The sequence below is a fragment of the Macrobrachium nipponense genome, chromosome 5 (genome assembly GCF_015104395.2).
Source record: "Macrobrachium nipponense isolate FS-2020 chromosome 5, ASM1510439v2, whole genome shotgun sequence".
Classification (NCBI taxonomy): domain Eukaryota; kingdom Metazoa; phylum Arthropoda; class Malacostraca; order Decapoda; family Palaemonidae; genus Macrobrachium; species Macrobrachium nipponense.
Window position 1 is genome coordinate 40,861,182 of NC_061107.1, and position 7,500 is coordinate 40,868,681.

Sequence of the window (7,500 nt, forward strand, 5' to 3'; positions counted from 1 at the left end):
CCGAAGCAAGTTCTAAACCACTCGAATCTTGTGTAGTTGAAAAGTACACGAAAACGTATGGTGGCAAAATATTGAATTCTCAGGCATTTTTGGATAGGAAACCATTACATTAAGCGGTTTTCCCATTGGTAATTAATTCAATAACATTTATATAATTTTATGATACCTTCATTTCACTAAAATGAATGTACACACCGAGGAAAACTAAATGCTTGTGATAGCAATCATAGGTAAAAAAATGCTGAAGCTTAGCTGGAAATTCGTAATAAATATGGGAGCCACTAGAGCAGAGAGAAACTTAGGTCAGACACGCGATTTCTTAGCGCCGGAAATTTATTGAGATTTCAAAAACTGCGGAGAAAAAAGGTGCTTCCAGGGCACACACACGCACACACACACACACGACACACAAACACACACACACAACACACACACAATGGAATTTACTAGCAAGACCGTTATTTCTCGAAGGTAATTTTGAAGAAGCGATGGTTCGCGTGCCTGCAAAAGACATTCAAAGGAATAATGCGAGAATCTGTGTTATTTTAGCGAGGCCTTCAGAATGAAGACAGGCACAAAAGACTTGCAAAGATAAAATACGTTCGGTCATGCATACGAACATAAGCGTGTATTTTTCTATTTATGTAGGGTTTCCCTGACTGGTTATGAAATATCTAGGCAGGTACCAGCTCTTCACGGTTGGTTAGGAATATGGATACCATACTGGGAGCAACTCTTTATCGAGAAGATATTAGAAAGTTCAGTAAGTGCTTGTGTCTGTGTTTGGAAAAATTCCGTACATTTTGGGGATTTATCGGAAGATGCCGGCGAATGTAAAACAGAAAACAAGAGCGCGCATGCTCAAGTTGACCCAGCGAGTGGCTAAGTGACTCGAGTATACAGAATGCTGGCCATAGACCGAGCTCCAGGCATTTCTTACAATAGTCTATGGGACGGGGTAATACGGGAATATGGTCTAAGACCTGAGATGTTTCTACAAGATTAGGAAAGGTCATAAGACCATGGGTCAGCATATCTATAAGCAGTGGGATAATTGACGCAGAAATTGAAAAAATCCACATGTGTAAATGGTAATAGTATCTCCTTTGATAACTTGAACGGACTGTTGCATTTTCCCAGCTTCAACATGAGGTCCCGGACGCCATTGTAGATAGCTTTGATGAGAAAATTGAACCTGCATCAGATGAGGAAATTATAAATTCTCAGGTTCAGAAACACATGTCAAAATGTCCCACGGTTGATAGCATATTTTTAATGGGACCGTTCCAAGATACTCAACACAAAGTGACTTAATTTTCCCTTCCCCCCGAGTGTGTGCCAAAGTAGAATATAATAGAGGATCTATGGTTCCAGGGCAACAGTTGCATTATTCCTTTGTAATAGGGCGGGGGAAGGGGGACAACCCCAAGAAAAAAGGCCGAGTAAAAATACTGTGTAGCATGTAAAAGTTCAGATCGCTTTTAGTAGTCTTGTTCTTCTCAGAAAGAGAGGGATGCAAGACCCACACCTCAGAACTCTGAAAGTTCAAGCACAAAAGCTCCCTAAGCAGGTCACTCAAAGAGAACTAGAGATCAGCAAAATTTTTGGAAGCCCGATCAACAAAAAGGGTACAGATTACCTGTAAGTGTCATTGTGGTCTTGTGGGGGGTCACCCTAGAGCCGAGGCCGATAGTACATGGAACAGTGGGTGATGTGGAAATCCCAATTTTTATAAATACAGGAGCTTCAGTTAATTTAATGGACTATGATCTATATCAGTCTATGTTTTCCCAATGTTCGGTGTGTGATGGGCAAGCCAATAGATTAAACACTTTGGGTGATCGATTGTCAGTAGAAAATTTTTTGGAGATAAAAAGGGGTTGCACTGGGTAACAGGATATAGGTCTATACAGGTGTTAGTGGCATAACGGTTAGGATACCATGTGTTTTTATTCCATATGTAGGTCTCAAAAAGGAAATGAGGTAATAAATAACGATATGAAGGGTAATACTGAGGTTAACATGGGTGTATATAATTAATAATGGTGATAATATGCTGATATTGGTAATAAAGATGATATTAATGGGGATATTGATAATAATGGTGGTATTGATAATAACGGTGATACTGATAATAATGGTGATATTGATAACAATGGTGATACTTATACTACCATGAGGGTTATGGTTAATGGTATGGGCGATACTTATATAAATATGATTGATATTCCTGTGAATGTGGAATATATGGCAACCAGTCACAATAGGGTGCTGTTCATAATGGCCATAGGAAAAATGTTTATTAGGTGCTCTATCAGAGGATGTTATTTCAAATCTAGGTACAATGACTACGGTGAAAGTCAGGTTGAGGGAAGTGAAATGCCCAAAAAGTTGCGTATAATTGTGGGCAGCAAGAAATGAAAAGGCTTATAATAGCATGGTGTCAGCAGGGTGTCATATGGGTGGAATTATTGGATTGCAATGACGCATTTAGGAAATATCAGAAAAATTCTTATGTAGTAAACCTCCGAGATTGGAGCGAGGATAGTGGTTCAGTGGCTATTGTAGAGGGGAAAACTGAGTTTTCAGAAACAGTAATGCAAATTAGGAGGAAGGTTTTTAGGGATAACTTTGCCAATGCAGACTACAAAGAGCATATTGAAGTTCTAAGCGAGGTTATGGGTGAATTTCGGGATGCAGTTGCTTTAAAAGGGAATAAGTTAGGGCTGGATAAGGTGTTAGAGCACAAGATAAATCATGAATAAGGGACCAAACCCATCTTCGTACCTGCTCATAGGACCCCATTTAAAATTAGGCAACAGGTAGAGCAAGAGGTTAGCAAATGGGAGGAGGAGGGAATTATTAGAGGGTATTAAATTTTCTTGGGAAGAGCTGCAACAGGTAACCTTTCAGAAAGTTAAGGATGCACTAATGAATCCCCGTTCCTGAAATTACCGGATTCTAGTGCATTTTTCACATTAGTGACAGATGCCAGCCAAGATGGAATATGTGCCTGCCTTATGCAGAAATTTGAAGGTAAATCCCAACCAATAGGTTACTATAGCAGAAAATTTAACACACAGGGTAACACTGACAGGTTAATGGCTACTGTAGATAAGGCAGCCTCCGCTGTGGTATCAAGCTTGGTTCATTTTTACAGACTACAAGCCGTTGTGGGATCTTTTTAATAAGCCAGATCTATCACCTAAATTAGCTCTATGGTTTCTAACAATTAGGGATTTTGATGCAAAGCTCATGTACATAGAGGGCAGACATAATGTGGTAGCAGATGCTCATAGTAGAAGTTTTTTTACTGACCCTTTTATATATCAGTTAGCGGGAAAAATAGAGGTAATCAATGGGAATTAATGTGCCTTGGTTGCAGATGGGGAGCGGCTTTCATTTAAGATGATTTCTTCTGCTAGGAGTGATTAGGCTTCATATCTTTGGATTTACAATTCAATTTCATTTGTTATCATGTTAGTATAACAATTTTGAGGAAAAGAAGGTTTTATTTTTGGGTATTTTGGAGTTTGGCTTAGACTCAATTTGATGACACTGAAAATGATAGCAGAAATGCCTGTAAAATTCTCCTTCTGAATGACGGAGTTCAGTAATCATTTATATTTAGGGTCCCTTTGTAACAGAAAACGAAACTGTAAATTTATATATGAAGATCTCTCTTTCCATATGATATTCATATCGTCATGCAGCATTTTTATGAAAATGTAACTAATATTTTGACTGAAATAGCTTCATTATCCGGTCTGGGAACATAAGAGGATATCATTATTTTTCCTTTATTTCTTTTTAGAAGACTCTGGCTTTTCGTTTTGATTTAAAAAAAAAAAACAGGGGAGGAGAACACTTACCCCAAATTCATCCTTGCATCATATTGTATATAAAAGCGAAAGGCAACTTATGCATATAAAGAAAGACAGACCTCCAGGAAGTGTAGCTACAGTACAAGCAATATATCTCTAGGGATATTTTCCTTACATTTCAACAAGGCAAAAATTTACAAAAAAATCTGTTTACATCTCATTCTTGGGAATCTGTCGTGCTTTAAGATATCAAGTACAGTAGGTTGCAGCGGGACCTTCTGTCGCCAGTAATTATAGGGTGAAGGGAACGTAGTCTTAAATTCTGTAGTGGTGCATTCTTCATTTTTTCATTATATATATTTTGATCCCGTGAAGAGGTGTGATACAAAGATAAAGAAAGATTAACCAACAATCATGCTCCAGACTGGAATGACACTAATAGGAAATGTTAACAAACGAAATATAATGACTGATGAATTATATCCAATAATTTCTATAAAAGAAAATAAAAATGTTCAAACATTGCCCACCCACGAGTGCACGTGAGCGCGCGCACGCGTGTGTGTGCTTGCGTGTTTGAAAGATAGAATGAGAAAATCATATTTCAGACTGGTTTGACACTAATCGGAAATGTTAACACCTGAAACATGATCACTGATGAATTATGCAATGCTCTCTAAAGTAATTTTTATTATGAAAAGTTCCAGTTCCAATTAAACTTGAGGCACTATTAGGCACTATGAACCTTAGAAGGCATATTTATAAAGAGCGGCATTGTAAGTATCATCACAATATAAAAATAAACATAACATAAATGTCCAATCACTATTATTCTGTATAGTTGACACTTTTATTAGCAACGAATTCCATTTGCTCATTCAGTACAATACTGGATTCAATTAACGCGATAATTCTTAAACTAAAAGTATCTAGTAATGTGACCTACCTTTGACGTTCCCAGCAACCTGCCATCTTCGTAGCTAAATTCAGTCATTAAATCTGGGCTAATTCAAACTACTGAAATACAAAAAAAGAGAGGCTTTATTTCCCTGAAAAGAGCTAACGTGAAAATTAAAGAGAATTTATTTCAAATTCCAAAAATCCTTAAGAGACTGTTACTAAAATTTCCACACACTATTCTCCTGTTAAAAGAAACTCCATCAGTCTTTCAGATCAATGAAAAATAGAGAATTCATTTTCGTTAGTGACAAACCGAATCCCTCTGTAAAAGAAACCACCATTATCAAACATAACAGTAAGTAAAGAGAATGGATATATATCCCATAAACCTTTTTAATTGCTTCTCTGTACTTAAAACCCTTTCACAATATTCAATGGTTTTTTAAAGTCTTTAATTCCACGTTACCTTATCTGATGGAACTTCTAAGGTCAACTCAGCTTTCTAAATTAACCAATAATCACCACTCTACGGGATTATATTGCATTCATGCCCTGTACGAACGAACGCACGGTCACTAAGGTACCAACTTACGCAAGCTATGTTCTGGAAAACTCCACGAACATGACCTTTTTGAAGCATGAATCGATGTACAGTACACTGCATTGCTCTGACGTCAGGATCATGCGACTTGCCAATATTATGAATGTCTAGTTCTGGCATCTTGAGGAATTCATTGTTTACAAATTTTGCTAAACATTCGAGGTTGTACTATTATGCATTCCAGATTGCATAATTTGTTATCGACGTAATTTAATTACTAGCATATGCCTCTTGCGGTGGTGGGGTGGATTTAAGCCTCACTGTCGTCCTGGATTGGAAGGTGTCGATGGCTCGCGCCCGTGAGCCGGCAAATCTCAATTCCCCATCGGTTAAACATATATGAGAATATATTAATTCCGAGGTGGAGCGTATTAGATATCAAAGGACATTTGTAGCTCGATATATTATATACTATACTCATATATATATATATATATATATATATATATATATATATATCTATATATATATATTATTATATATATATATCATATATATATTAATATATATATATATATATATATATATATATAAATATATATATATATATCTATATATATATATATATATATATATATATATATATATATATATATATATATAATATATATATATATATATCATATATATAATATATATATATATATCATATATATATATCTCTATATATTATGTTATATTTATATTATATATATATATATATATATATATTATATATATTATATATATAGATATTATATATATATTATAGATATATATAATCTATTAATATTATTATATATATATATATAGAAATTATAAAATCTAATATGTATATAATATAATATAGATATTATATATATAGATAGATTATATATTATTTATATATTATATATATATTATATATATATATATATATGGTAATTATATATATCTATATATATATTGTTACAACAGAGTTCCATCTATAAAAGGAGCCCTCCCATAAAAATCCAAAGTATAGAGGAAATATAAAATATATATATATATATATCGTATATAATATCATATATATTATTACTATAGATATGATATATATATATAGTATATATATATTATTATATACGGATATATATATATAGATATATATAGTATATATATATATATATATCTTGATTATATTTATATATATATAGATATATAGTATATAAGAGTATATATATCTATATAGATATATATAGATATATAATATAGATATATATATATATATATATATATATATTATAATATATATATATATATATATATCTAATTATAAAAGATATATGTTACAACAGAGTTCCACTAAATAGCCCATAAAAATGCCAAAGTATAGGAGGAATACTGTATTTCAGAGACAGAAAGGGTGGTATTTATACTAAAAGATCCTTCCACAGGTAAGCCAATTTAGGTCACTCCCACTGATAATCTTCCTTTAATCCTCTTAAACGTTGGTTGAATGAAAACTTTGTCAATGATATCTGAATCCCATGCACCCTTTGAGATGTTCTTACTGGTCTCTGTTTAATCCATGTTATATTAATCTCTGGGGAAGTGATTTCCCTGTAAATCCGATGTAAGATTGGTCACAATCCAGGTATGGGATTTCGTAAATGCCTGTGTATTGGGGGATGTTTTTTGTTAGACGTTAATCAGGGATTTGGCTAAGGTGTTTGGGTAAGTAAATGCAAAAGCGTTAGATTTTCCGAGGGTCCGGGTCACTGTCTTAATCCTGTCCAGGTGTGGAATTTTTATTTTATTGTTGAGTGTCTCTCTGGTCTTGTCTTGAGGGGGTCAGTAGAAAATTATGTTTGCTTGTGAATTGCCTCCTCAATTATATGGTCAGGATACCTTAAAGACGAAAGCTGCTTACAAATTAGTTCAAATTCTTTTTACAGGAAATCTGGGAACAATTCCTAAGGCTCTTAGGAATAAGTTGCTGGCTACACCTATCTTGATAGGGATATCATGATAGCTAAGGTAGTGATTGTATGAAAGTGAGAGCGTTGGTTTCCTGTATATAGTAAATTTGTATTCTGTCAAGAAAAGGACATCAAACCCTCCATCTTAATCATTATTCTAAATTCACTTAAAATAAGACCACACAAGATGGGCGTACAGAAGCTGCAGCTGCCCACTCCATTCCTCATTAACAATTTGCTAACGCAGATTTGCCTA